Genomic DNA, 14,838 nt, shown 5'->3' with positions numbered 1-14,838 from the left:
TAATTTTCTAAATCTCTCTTGGGACTATGCTCTGAGTATTACTCTGCCTTGAGTTTTAGAGCAAGAGTCCAGTCTGACTGCAAATGAAGTCAAGATACAGGTACTGTAAAACAGGGATATTTTACCTAATGTCTGAACCCTCTTCTGGCTTTTTAATTTACCATGAATCACAAAGAATTTCCTCTTTGCTATCGGATAAAAAGGAGGAGCCAGGAATACATGGGAAGCAGTCACATTCACCAACCAGTAACGACCCCTAGAGCCACTTACTGTTGTCTTGCACTCCATGCCCCTCTCAAACCCCAGAATGGACACCTGGGGGTTCTATAATGCTGACCCCCTCAGAGATGGACGGGAACCTGTCTGCACTGGCCAGTGTTAGCTGCTGGGGACATTCTCATCTCAACCCCCATTTTCAGTAACCTTATATTGATAGCCTGAAACTAGTTGTGGGATTACAGAACTCAGCAAACAGACCCGCAAACTTGACAGATCAAGATGGTTCTGTTTTTTTTCCCCTCAGAGAGCAGATTGTTAACCACTTACCACCATACCATTAGATCCAACCTATCTCGACAGTCAGAAACCAAGGACACGTCTCATGATAAATAATAACTAAAAAAGCTCAGCAATCTGTTAGCAAGCAAATCAGTTTGGATTCCTCTTATAAATCAAATGATTTGAAATTTGCATTGTCGTTTGTCAAGCTTAAATGTCTAGATCAAAACATATATGCATATATAGGTCTTGCTAATATCAACTAAGAAAGAAGCCAAAACCATTGCTGGCTTATACATGTAGTTGAAGTCAAATGACAGAACAGGTGGACAAGTTTAAATTGTGTTATTTGGGGATATAAGGTTTTAATCTCCAGGGACTAATTAATCTCTGTTCGTAAGTACTAAATGTAGCTTCTGAGATTCAAATAGTTTTCCCTTACTTTTGAGCAACTGATCATCTTTCTATACCATATGGATCCATTAAAAAACAAACAAACAAAACAACAGATTCCTTTTATAATTTAGAGGTAAACCTATGTGGATCACTCAACTCTCTTGATGGAAAGGATCACTAAACTAGTACTGTTTTATGCAATCCATATCAGAAAAGAAGTAAAATATGTTCTTTCAGTATGAATAAAAGGAAACATGAAAGAAAAAAATGTCACCACTTGGATATCTCAACCCATTCTCTTCATTCCAAAGAGCAAAGGAAAGACACCTATTTCTCAAGAAGAAAACTAACTGCACATGGGTATTTCAAAGTGAATGATTCACATATTTTTTTCAAATAGCTTTTTTGGTCTTTTCTATCCTTTAATGAGTCACTTAAATCTCAAAAGGTAATTTTCAACTCTATTTTCTCCTCAATCATTTGTCTTCCCCAGGTCCCCTCCCCCGATAAATCAGGCATACAACAATGCTCAAGAAGCAGGTGATGGAACATTATACTTACAATCTTCACCAACACATCTGTTTAAATGTGCCTAAATGAAAAATACCTTTAATCAAATATATCAAGAATCAAAAACACTGACATATTTATAAGTAATAAATTAACCTGCATATGACTTCATTAAAAAAAAAAACGTTTTTATTTAAATTCTAGTTAGTTAACACATGGTGTAATATTTATTTCAGGTGTAGAATTTAGTGATTCGTCACTCACATACAACACCCAGTGCTCATCACAATTTAAACCTCCATATGACTTTAAAGTTCCCTGTATCACAATCTGTCTTTAAAGTTTAGTAATTCCTCTTTTATACACATTTTGACTCTTCATGGAATGCCAGAAGCTATTCTCAGTGATAGGGTATATGAAGTTAAATAGTCTAAGTTAACAAATTCTTTTTTTCTTAAATACAGCCTACAAAAATACTCGTTCCTTAATTTACACACATACAAAATACACCTCTTTAAGAAGAAAACTAATTGAACGTGGACAACTTTTTTTTTTTTTTTAAATTTCTCAAGTGTTTTCTGCCTCATGGATCCTGTGGATTCCCATATTTCTAATTCTAACCATCCATACATAACCTCACACGGGCCAACCTTATTTCTAACTCTTTGCATCTCATTGCTTTGATCATTTTATGTTATCTCCCTGAAGTTCAGATTCCCCTGATCAGTAACATCACTCATTCAAATGTGAGCCTACAGTCAGGATCCTATGGGAACCGTAACATAAAGAAGCAAGAATAAGATGGTTAAATGAGACACCTTTTGAGATCCAATTTCTCTGACACTGTTTTCTATATATCTTTCCTCCTGTTCCACACCTTCCCCCCCAAATTAAACCACCACACATCCTCCCAGAATCCTAATTATCCACATTACTGAAACACAAGTAGTCTTTTAAGTATTCCTCTTATACATGCAGGGGGACTCCCCTGCTCCTACCAGACTCCCTCTCAGGGATGGGAACCTTGCACCAAAGACAGTGTGTGAGAACTACCTCTGTTGATGTTTATATAACACATTATTATTTTCCATAATCCTCACAACAGCCGCTGGAAGTCATCCAAGCAGATGCTACTACCTTATTGTAGAGGTAAGGAAACCAGCTCTGAGATGCAAAATGTCTGGTCAAGGATCATGTATTAAATAAGCAGCAATGGTCTTAACTATAATCAGGTCTGCTGAGAACTGACCAGCCTCCTTCCTGTGTCACTTTTAAAGTTTTGTGGTTTTTTTTTTTAAAGATTTTATTTATTTACTTGACAGAGAGAGATCACAAGTAGGCAGAGAGGCAGGCAGAGAGAGAGGGGGAAGTAGGCTCCCTGCCGAGCAGAGAGCCCAATGCGGGACTCGATCCCAGGACCCTGAGATCATGACCTGAGCCAAAGGCAGAGGCTCAACCACTGAGCCACCCAGGCGCCCCTCCTGCATCACTTTTAAGGACAGTAAATAACATAACTAATCCCAGTTACCACTCCTGAGACCCTCTATGGGCAAAGTACTGTATTGGGCTCTCTACAATCATATTCTTCCAGCAGCTTGGAAAAATAGACAAGGCATACTTTGCAAATCAGGACTGCATGATCTCTGCTTGGAAAAATGTTGAAAGTGAAGCCCCAAAGGCACAACAATAGTTGTGAATTTGGGGTTAGAACCAGGTCTTTCCATTCCTTGGCTGTCTCCCTCCCATAGGACTCTACATTTGGGACTATACACATGGTAATGTCACAGGGAAAATGTACGACTTGGTGTTAAAATATATTTGGGGAACTGTATGTACATACACAATACACAAAAACACATATACACACACATACACACATCTCCTCGGGTTTAGACAAAAGAAATAACTGTATTGTTATAATTTTTAAAACTAAAAAGAATATCATTTCTATACTGAAGTTAATGTTCTAAAAAGTATAGTGATGGGGCACCTGGGTGGTTCATTGGGTTAAAGCCTCTGCCTTCAGCTCAGGTCATGATCCCAAGATCCTGGGATCGAGCCCTGCAGTATCGGACTCTCTGCTCGGCAAGGAGCCTGCTTCCTCCTCTCTCTCTGCCTGCCTCTCTGCCTACTTGTGATCTCTGTCTGTAAAATAAATAAAATCTTTTTTTTTTAAAAAGTATAGTGACATTATTGTATTCCACATAATAATTTCAATTTTTCTAGGTAGCATAGACATTAAAACATATGCCCTATTAGAAGGCTTCACTTCTCCTAGAGCAGATATCATGAACATGTGAACTTCAGATCCTCAAAAATTACAGAAAAAAGGGGAGAGGTATCTGTATATCATCTAAAACTAGGACACCTTTTAAAGGTATCCTGGGGACAGGCAAACCCAAGTTACTAAGTAGTTTTCTTGCCACGATGCACATTCTAGGATTGAGTTGTTTCTTTTAAGGAGCAGATACTGGTCACGCTATTTTATAAAGGTTGACAGGCTGAACTCACAACGGCTTCACACTGTACAGGCACGACAGTGGGAGGCCACTAAGCAAACTCAGAAAAGAACAGCGTAATAAATTCTTGGGCCAGTATTTATATATAAAAAGTACGCTGGAATACCTGCTTATTTTAGTCTGAGACTATAAAAATTGCATCTGAGCATAATGAAACATAAATTAGGGAGACTGCTGTCTTTCTTAGCACACATTTTAATGAATCAGAAGGAGGTTTCATAAAACCATGAAAACAGATGCTTGTCTCGTGATTATCCCCAACCCATGCTGTTCTGTGGCACTGGATTACAGGGTGGAGGCAAAAAGTCTTTCCACTTCACACCATTCTGGAGTTCTTGTTTCTTCCCATGAGAAACAAAGTGTCATGAAATTGAGGCCTGAAGCAATGTTTTATATATTGGGGGTGGGGGAGGGAAGGGCAGGCAGGCTCTTCTCTTCTCCATGCTTGAGTGAGTGACAGAGTCATAATGGCCACTCCTATTCCTGCTGATCATCAATTCACTTTGGCAACAAGTGTTGTGCTAACGGGACCAGCAGCTCCACTGTGACTCCCTCATATGCTGCAATGACTCAAGCCAAACACATGGCAAAAATACATGACATCTTGTGCTGCTTCTCCACTCCATGCTCCTGATGAAATTTACTAGAATACTACAATCAACTAGAAGCCGATTAAATAATTCTTGGATACAATGTGACATTCAGTGGTTCATTTTCAGGCAATTTCAAATTGGTTTGGAAATATCCATTCTTTCATACAACAATAGGGAAATACTTATTTTCAGCGTATGAGTCTAAATTTTGGCCAGTATCTAATGACCCAGCTCACCTAGCAGTATCACACCCTCTGCTCGCTAATAAAATGATTGCATTTTTCTAACTAAATGCTCACTGGACAATGAAAGAAAATAAAATCTGGGAGAAAAGGCTAATTCTATGATCTCATAGACTTCAGTGTTTCAAAACTTCGTTATACCTTCAATAATGTACACTTAAATATTTTATGCGAAAGCTCAAAAGGAAAGTTGGTCTCAATTTCCATGATTATCAGATGCAGACTCAAAAGCCAAAGTTTAAAATATTTTGCTTCCTTTTATTCAATCAATGTAAGTTATTTTCACTCTGTAATTCTTACTTTAATCAAAAATTTAAATATTTATGTCCCAATTACATAATCTTGGGGGTTTAAATCTGCAGAGCAAACCTAAAGTGGATATATATATACAAACTCATTTAATCCTCACAGCAACACTATAAAATAGGTCATGTTATTGTCCAGTTCCCTTGATGGAGTACGTGAACCAAAGGAAATGGGGCTCCGATGTCCTAGCACCAAACCCTGATGATACTTTGTCTCTCAGACACTTGGCCAGGGATTATTGTTCTTTGTTCTATCTTGTTTTGTTCTATGTACATACTTTCAGTTATTTGCTCATCCCTCCAATCGATAAGCATGTTCTGAGCACGTGATTAAGGGCCAGGCTCTGGAGAAAAAATGACAAGTAATACTGAAAGTAGGCCTCTTAGGATAAAGCTCCAAGTCTGGGGAGGACAGCAGAGTTTGGACAAAATAATTAAATTCTACTGGCAACACTATTGAAATGACAGGTAAATGAGAGAAGCAAAGGTTTAGGGACAGTCACTGAAAAACTCTGAATCTCAAGTCCCTCAACCGTTAAAAAAGGCACAAATAACAAGTGTTAATTCTGAAGAAAGTAACTGTAAAACCACGTCAACTTTATATTAACTCCTTTTACACATTATATATATGCTCAGTTTCACTCTATAAATGATGGGCTTGGGGGAAGACACTTTTCACATGGTAAAAGACATAAAATTACAATGAAGTAATTAAGACTATAAAACTCCAATTTAAGAGATTTGCTTTATAATCTTAAAGAATAAAGGGACTTGACTACAGAAATAAGCTATAGAAAAATCATACAGTCTTTTTATTAATCAGTATGATCTTCCACCTGAATATATACCTAAAGTACTTGCCTTAATAGCAAAGCAATGACTGCAGTGCAACCACTTAGAACATGAAACATTTAATCCACTTATCATTAAAGCCTCATATGGTGCAAACTGCCAAAAGATCGTATGAATAAAAGCTATTGTGCACTCCTCAGTCAGCTGCCTCTCAATTATGCTTTTTATCAACAATTTTGTCTATTGTCTGCAATCTCTCTCATTTAGGCATCCAGGTAGCAACAAAATTCTTCTTTCATTCAAATTGAGGGACTAAGTTTTAATTTTAAAAGATTCTCAGTGTTCACCCTAAGGCAGCTAAAACTTATGTTCGCATTGATTTCTCATCTTCTCCAATACTCCCTATCTACAGAGCATAGGCCAGGTACCCTTAATACTGGGAGGGCTGCTGCAGAGATCTCCTAAACCCCTGAACTTGCCTGCCAGATTTCAGGGTTAAGTGCTCATATGCACTCTATTCCAGAACTTCTACCAGATTCTCAAAAGGAACCATAAGCTAAAAAGATGAGAATGTATTTGGATAGACTCTTTCTTTCAAAAATTAATACACAGGAGATATACCAAGGACTCAAACAGTAAAAAGCTATGGAATTAATATTTTCCGTTTGAACTCACCCAGACACATGTATCTACCTCTTACCCATCCACCTGTCCCATCATGCTTTCCAAAAAATAGGAAGGTAAAAGACAAAGCAAAACACATAGTGGCTCAGTCAATTTCTATGCACTATTCTGTGTAAGTACCCTGAAAACTTCCTTTTCTAGCCTCTGTTGTGATTAAGTTGGTGCCACATGACTAATTCTAGCCCAGGGACCCTTGAGCTAGTTTAACCTCTGAGATGAGTAGAAGCCAATGTTTTCCCCCCATCTCTCTCTGTCTGAGCTTCAGCTACCTCGGAAGTCACATATTGGAGGAAAATGGAGCAAACTTAGATCCCCAAGTCACTGGATAGAGGAGCACACCACTGAGTTTACAAGAGCAAGAAATAACTCTTTGCTGGAATTAGCCACCAAAATTGGGGGGAGGGCGGTGCACGGAGGTAGTGGTTGCTACACATATCAGCTTACCCTGACATCCTCAAATTGAAGATAAAAAAATATATCAGTTTAAATCTGTCTATGCATTAATTAAAAAGGGGGAAACTGTTTATTGCAAGTGTAATTTCTATATTTTTATATACCATTCATTACAAGCTAGACTTAAACTAGTTTATTTAGTGACATGCCACATAATCCAAAAAGTTTACATCCATGCACCTCCCTAATAAATAAGGATAAAACCTAGCTTAATGTCCAGATCAAAACAGATATGTGTCCCTGTCGTCATCCAAGCAACAGTAGAGAGCATTCACACAATGGTGCCAGCCACAGTAGACACAGAGCTAAGGGGGAGAGTCCCGCTACACCCCAGAGGACTCAAGTCAGTAAACAATTATAGTAGGAACCAGTGTGGGGTGCCATGGAGATATCTCCCACACATGGGAATAAAAGGACCAATAAAAGGACCAATACTATCACTAGTATTGAGTCTAGAAGGACAGGTAACAGGTAGAAGTTACTTAAGAAAAGAAGGGTGGCAAGGATGTTTCATGAGAAGATAGAATGATGAGAAAGCACAAATGTGAGACAGTAAGATGCGTGTATAAAAAACTGTAGGGAGGCTGTAGAAGAGAGTCTAAACTGAAGGGTACTTCAGGATCGCCTGCCAAGGTGAGCCAGAGCAACATGGCACTTCCAGTGTAAATATAGGACCTTCTCATGCTTTTCTGGGTGCTTCCGGGAGATGATAAAATATTTGTGCAACTGCATAATAGACATGATCAAACACTGCTTTAAAAGACTTTGGATGATAATAATAATAATACAAAAAGATGAACATATGAAAATTGTCATTAGCCACATTTTACTCATTTGGATACATTGTCTCACCCTTCAATTTTCTCTTTTTTTTTTTTTAAAGATTTTATTTATTTATTTGACAGACAGAGATCACAAGTAGGCAGAGAGACAGGCAGAGAGAGAGGAGGAAGCAGGCTCCCTGCTGAGCAGAGAGCCTGATGTGGGGCTCGATCCCAAGACCCTGAGATCATGACCTGAGCCGAAGGCAGAGGCTTAACCCTCTGAGCCACCCAGGCGCCCAATTTTCTCTTTTTCACTTGTCTTAAAAAGAAAGAAAATGAAGTATTTTCAGGAGGAATTATAATCAAGTGGCTTACTTTAGAAACTTTACAGCCTTATATAATTTAGAAATTTAAACAGATATATTTTACTTCTAGAATAATATTGAGTCTAAAACCAAGAGAATGGTAACCAGTTGGTAATCTCTCTGTGACTATGGAGCTATAATGAAAAAAAAAAAAAAATGGAGAATTGATCATTTATGTAAAAGGTAAATAAAGTGAATTATAACTAACCATAAAACAAATAGTAACATACTATAAACAGAAACATATTCACTCTATTTTTGCTAAATGGGAGACAGAGACAATCTTACAGTTTTTGCTTCTGCTTGGAATTATTTTTGCTAAGAAAAAAATCAAAAAACATAATTTGACTACTCTAATTAAGGGATTTATGCCTACAGTGTGTCTCAGACCAAACTTAAAGACATAACCTAATCTAATTTGGTTGATATGAAGAGTGGTATAAACCACAGCACTTAGGCAAACATTTGCTCTGCAAATTTTTATCTTTTCATAATTATTTTTCAGTCAAATGTTTCTACTTTCTACAATAAAGTCTGGTTAAAAATTTCATCTGGCTTTGGAAGTATACACTTTTGAGCTCTAAGTTACATTTTGTTATGCTGTGATTTTCTTAATCAGGAAAAAAGAAAGTCTGATAAAATAACCTGTCCACCCCTTTGAAATTGAGAATTTATTTTAGAAACAGTTTTTGAGGTTCACAAACATAGCCAATTATAGCTGTCAGCCTTGTACTTTGATGGACAGGCCAAGACCTTTCCCCTGATAGCACTGGTTTGTGTAGTTCCTAAAATACATTAGGGGATCACATGGAAAGGGATCACAGTAAACAATGTATATATAAGTGGATAAAACATGTTTCCACCCTCACAAATTGTATAGTCAAGGTGAGAAGTTGAACTAATGGATTTAAAAAGCAACATACAGGGCGCCTGGGTGGCTCAGTGGGTTAAGCCGCTGCCTTCGGCTCAGGTCATGATCTCAGGGTCCTGGGATCGAGTCCCGCATCGGGCTCTCTGCTCAGCAGGGAGCCTGCTTCCCTCTCTCTCTCTCTCTCTCTCTCTCTGCCTGCCTTTCTGTCTACTTGTGATCTCTCTCTGTCAAATAAATAAATAAAATCTCTTTAAAAAAAAAAAAAAAAAGCAACATACAAAAAGTATAAACATCAGGCAGTTGAGCTACCCACACAGCAAACAAGATGGAACTAAAGTAACAGAAGACCACCTTCTTCAATCTGACTCTCAGGAAGTATTTGGTTCATCTTGCTTCCTCAAATCAGCCTCTCTACCCATTTTTTTTTTTTTTTTTTTACCCCTTCTCAATGTCTGTGACATGTGGTGCCCTCCATTATCGCTATTTTAAGGAATCTTCATTCTTTTCTTCTCCACTGACTTCTATACCTTCCTTTAGTGGAAAAAAAAAAACACGTCTCCATTGGAGGAACACCTCTAGACTTCTACAACAATCTTCTTTCCTCTGCTTAATTCTCTGACGCCCACTTCTTCTCTTCTTTTTTGTTACTGAATTTCTTTATAGAGTTGTCTAAACTTGTTGAGTCCTCATACATAGCTTCCAACTTACTATTGACTCACCTTCTTGGAATCTGGTTTGCGCTGAGGAGTCTGCCTCCTACCTCCCCCTTTCAATTCTACTCCAAGTGCTCTCTCAAGGGTTACTGCTGTCCTTTTCACTGCCGGTCAGTGTTCTTTTCTCATTTCTTGTCCTATCTGTGGCATCTGCACCATTAACTACTTCCTTCTTTCCTCTTTGGCCTTTCTTGTTTCCTGCCACTTTCTCTGACCGCTCTCATTTCCGACTACTGATTAGAGAGGGATGCACTAAGATTTGTCTCTACATCCCTTCTTCTCCCCATCCATCGTCTCTTTGAATATAACAGCACTATCCCGTGACACAGCACAATCAGTGCTAAGGGAGTGGCTTTCAGATGGTTTCTCTGTAAACTCAACTACCCAGCCAAATCAGTGATCTACTACTCCCTGCTTACTCTCTCTCCAAAGAAAGAGAACACATCAATTCTAACACCTGTGTTTCTTACACTGACAAAAGGCAATGCCCCATCCCTGATCACCCAAACTATAAACTTCAAGCTCGCTAACTTTCCTAGCTTTCCTGTTGAGGAATGAGGGATAAAACACTAGCACAGTACAAAACATTCACTGTGCACAGTCTTTAAGTACTTTTTTTTTTCCTCAAAGCATCACACTAATTTTCCTGAAATATCTTTGAGTGGGCTATATGATTTTATTGTTCAAGATGGACTACTATTTAGTAGGAACTAAATAATTCCCTATTATTAAGATGACTAATAGATTAGTCAGAAATAATATTCAGCTTTTCTAGTTCAGTAACTGCCTCCAGGCTTTGGAGCAATAGTAAAAACTTTCTACAGGAAAGCTCAGATAAAATCAAAAGCTAGTGTTTTCATAAGCTGTTCATTCAGAAGTGCAAGTTTCCATTCTTTTTCACTTCTTTTTCTAATTTTTTTATCTTTTCATTTCTCAACATGCCACAGATTGTGTTACATTAAGCGATTCACTTACAAAATAAGAAACAAGTTTCCAGTTGTTCCGTTCACTCAAGAAAGCCACTGATGTTTGCATTTTCCTTAAATATTGTTTATATGCTTTTCCAAACTATGAAACAAGACACTGTAGGTAACACAAGTCAAAAACTAGCTCTATAAATTAGCACCAAGATAAATAAATGCAACAGCTAGCAAGAATTACATAGTAAGCCCTGAAGAACTGTTATTTGAGTATTTTCAAATGTCTACAGTGTGTGTTTACATAAGTACTCTATTTAAGCGGAAGGGATACATTCCAGGGGAACGAGCCCCAGGAGAAGGCATGATAGCCAGTACTTGGGCTGATGAGCGCTTGCTTCACTGTCAGCAAAGACTCTTCCTTTCTCTCCAAACTCCCACCTCACTTTATTTCTGCAACCCCTGTTTCTGTTCCCAGGCTGTGGTAAGGTTTATTATGCCCTCCATAATGTCCTAAGACTCCAGAAAGCCTCATTTCCATATTAATATTTAATTTCTTTCCTCAAACCTTTTCTCCAGCAGTTAAAAACCTGCCGTGATAGTATTAAGCACAATGTTTCTTTCTTTCTTTCTTTCTTTCTTTCTTTCTTTCTTTCTTTCTTTCTTTCTTTCTTTCTTTCTTCCTTTCTTTCTCTTTTTTTAACACAGCAAAGACATCCAGTGTACTTTTGGATGTTGCTGCTGCTGGCTAAAAGTTTAAACTATGTAGTGTGTGGTGCTCTTTTAATAACAATTGCCATAAAATCCAAATGAAAATAGGGACAGAAAACACACTGAATTATTCGAAACCACCATGATTTTCTTAACCTATTTCTACTTATTTTATTTAGAATGCGATTACATGGATCAATGTTTATTTTTAGAATAGTACTAACTGCCCTTTTGCTTAGGGTTTCTGATTTCTCCTCTAGCAATTCCCCAAAGTTCTATAAATGGAGGGTAATTCAACCTACAAAAACAGTATCTTATAACCTAGAACGTTCTCATCCTACTGTAACCACTGGCTGTTACCACAGGAGAAATTGAGGAATTTCACCCAATTTCTTTCAGTGAATTCTTTGCAGTATTTTAAAATAACTATCTCTTTCCTAAAAATAATAACTAAGAAGAATGTGTTACCACTAAACTTATCCATTCATTCATCCACACTCTTTAATTTTCACCAACACACATTTATTCAATAAATACACATTTGCATATCCAGCTGTTTGATGAAATAATATACTTTGTTGATATAGCAGATTCTATATTCTCTAGTGTTAAAAATACATTTTCTCCTTAGAGGAAGGTGCTTATTTTCTATACCTTTTCTTTCTTCCCATTACATGTATTTTAGCTCTTAGAAAACTCTTTGGGGCCATAGAAACCAGTTTCATTAATTGTAGAATAAATTTTAAATATGACTTGACTTTTCTAATTTATGGCTTATCTTGAAGGAAAAGAAGAGCCCGGACTCTCCCCCACCACCAACACCACTATTCTTTCAAACAGATTAAAATTTATACCACCAACTATATAATAAAAACAATTATACTTTCAATTTTAGTGTTCACAAGCATGATCCCCAAGTGTATCATCAGTGGCAGGATTCTGGGCAAGGCTTACTTCTCAGAGTTTACTTTCAGACTTGGATTTACAGGGCTTTTCAGATAAATGAATTATTTCACAAACAGGATGAAGCAGAGTTTATAAAAGGTACTGTGCTGTGCATGATCTCCCTCAGATTTCATTCCATCCAGGAAAGCAAAGTGATGGGTAGGCTGGAGAGGACACATGATACAAAGTAACACAGTGATTAAAAATGCAAACCTGTCCCAGGAAACTCACTAACCCAGTCAAAGTTCACCGCTTCCTCCACAGCCTTCTTACACGATTTTTATTCTTCTTTGACGTAAAGCTCCTTGACTCCATCAAAAGTGCCACAGACATTACAAACCTCAAGTAGAAACTGACCCAATTCCCTAAGACTCGTTAGATTTGACTGACAGGTAGAAATTGGCCAATTTGAGGCCTTAAACAAGAAATCTAACTTTAAAACATCTTTCAAATGGAAAAGTATAACTTAAAAGTAATTAAAGGAGAGTTGTTACTGAATTTGAGATTCTGTTAATAAAAATAAAGTGTCAATTCAATTAGCATTTTTTAAGTAATTTACTTTCATTCTGTTACTTTTCAACCCACTGGAGACATTTAAAAAACAATTTTGGTTCTCTAGTGAACCTAAAATCAAACTTTCCTCTGAGTTGAGATGTCCTGTTTAAAGGGCTCTATTGCCATGCAGCAATCTTACTATGGTACTGTTAGGTGCTCCTTTGTTGTATGGGAGTGTATTAAATGTTTTTTGCAAATATACCAACACAGTTTCAGACAGGAAGTCACAAATGGTGACCATGACCAAACACAGCTCACTTTCTTTAGAGTGTTTTCCCTCTTCGTGACCGTTTTATGTCCAATGACAAAATTCTCCTCAAGGAGAGAATGCACTGTTTTGATTTGGACTGCTGCCTGTCATGTTTTTTTAAACATGGTAAAACAACAGATTAAAACTGCTAAGAATATGTCCGGGGCAAGGTTTAGGAGAAAAACTGGTACTCAGTGATCTCGGTTATTTCACGTGTACAGGACTTCACGAGTTCAACTTTTAGTAGTTAGTAATACTGCTTCAATAACATCTCTAACTTACTACCTAATTTAAACTCACCTGATGAATGTCTGAGAGAAATTAAAATCAGGCATCAGGAAAAAACAGGAAAGAAGAGCAAAGCACTGCTGGGATATTTCCACACACAAACAGTATGTTCAACCCGCTAGAATTCAGGGACACAAGACCATAAAAGCAAATGTTGGAAAGGACTATAGCGAGTTAACATGCGATTGCTGTTCTGGTGTAAATCTTTTATGGTAAAAGCAGAAGACTGGGGGCGCCTGGGTGGCTCAGTGGGTTAAGCTGCTGCCTTCGGCTCAGGTCATGATCCCAGGGTCCTGGGATTGAGTCCTGCATCGGGCTCTCTGCTCGGCAGGGAGCCTGCTTCCCTCTCTCTCTCTCTGCCTGCCTGCCTCTCTGTCTACTTGTGATCTCTCTCTGTCAAATAAATAAGTGAAATCTTAAAAAAAAAAAAAAAAGGCAGAAGACTTGTGTGCATTTCCATCTCTACGCATGCAGAGAGAGAGAACGGGAAGAGAGGGAGAACTAGAAGGAGGGGTCCAGTTTACAGTCACATTGGAAAAGAAAAACACCTGTTAGTGGTGATTTTGCCACTTTGGACTCAATTTTTTGTTTACCTACACTTCGATGTATATTTTGCAAAGCAAAAATTTTTAAATGTGTAATGACTTAGCACGTGATTCAAGAGTTTGCTCTTGAGATACTAGGGAGCGTTCCACACTATCTTAATATTATAGAAGCACTACTATAACATATGGTCTTTTTCAAATTAAGGAGACACAAATGTTCACAGAAACATTTGGTGTGATTTTAACTCTCAGCTGAAGTTTTCTAAACAACCGTCCTTCAGGTGCCAACACAGAGTATCTCGGCCTTGACTGCAAGGAGCTAATGTGTCTGACATTTACTATGCCACGTAAGAGGAAGACCTGCTCCAATTACCCAAAAACACCTGTATAGCAACTTCAATATCAACAAAAAGGGTTAGTTTTAACACTAAGCATAATTAATTTTCTTCTTTTTAGTGTGTTTCATGTTTTCAACACAGACTTTAATGGAAAGATGCTTTCTTTTTTTTTTTTTTTTTTAAGATTTTATTTATTTATTTGACAGACAGAGATCACAAGTAGGCAGAGAGGCAGGCAGAGAGAGAGGGGGAAGCAGGCTCCCCGCTGAGCAGGGAGCCCAGTGTGGGGCTCAATCCCATGACCTGAGCTGAAGGCAGAGGCTTTAACCCGAGCCACCCAACATCCAGGAAAGATGCTTTCATCTTATTATTTTGGGGAGTATACATCACAAGAGGAAGAAAATTTGTAGTTAAAAAGTCTCAATGTTTTTGAAATCGTCCCCCACAAATATTTCACCTTCTAGATTTACACTCTGACTTCCCACATCATCTGCATAAGTTCTTCACTTTATGTCCACATATCACAAATCACCACTTCACGACAGTACATATTTAAAAACTGTATTTTGATGACTTCTTTATGT

General features: G+C 37.8%; 1 protein-coding gene across 15 annotated transcripts in view; it reads right to left on the bottom strand.

Moving 5' to 3' along the window:
• MBNL1 (muscleblind like splicing regulator 1) overlaps nucleotides 1-14,838 on the bottom strand; it is a 202,478-nt gene that overhangs the window by 88,959 nt on the left and 98,681 nt on the right. The window lies entirely within an intron of this gene.

Source organism: Lutra lutra, chromosome 1 (genome assembly GCF_902655055.1).
Source record: "Lutra lutra chromosome 1, mLutLut1.2, whole genome shotgun sequence".
Taxonomy (NCBI): domain Eukaryota; kingdom Metazoa; phylum Chordata; class Mammalia; order Carnivora; family Mustelidae; genus Lutra; species Lutra lutra.
Note: the sequence above shows the minus strand (reverse complement) of the source record. Positions and strands in the feature narration are given on the sequence as shown.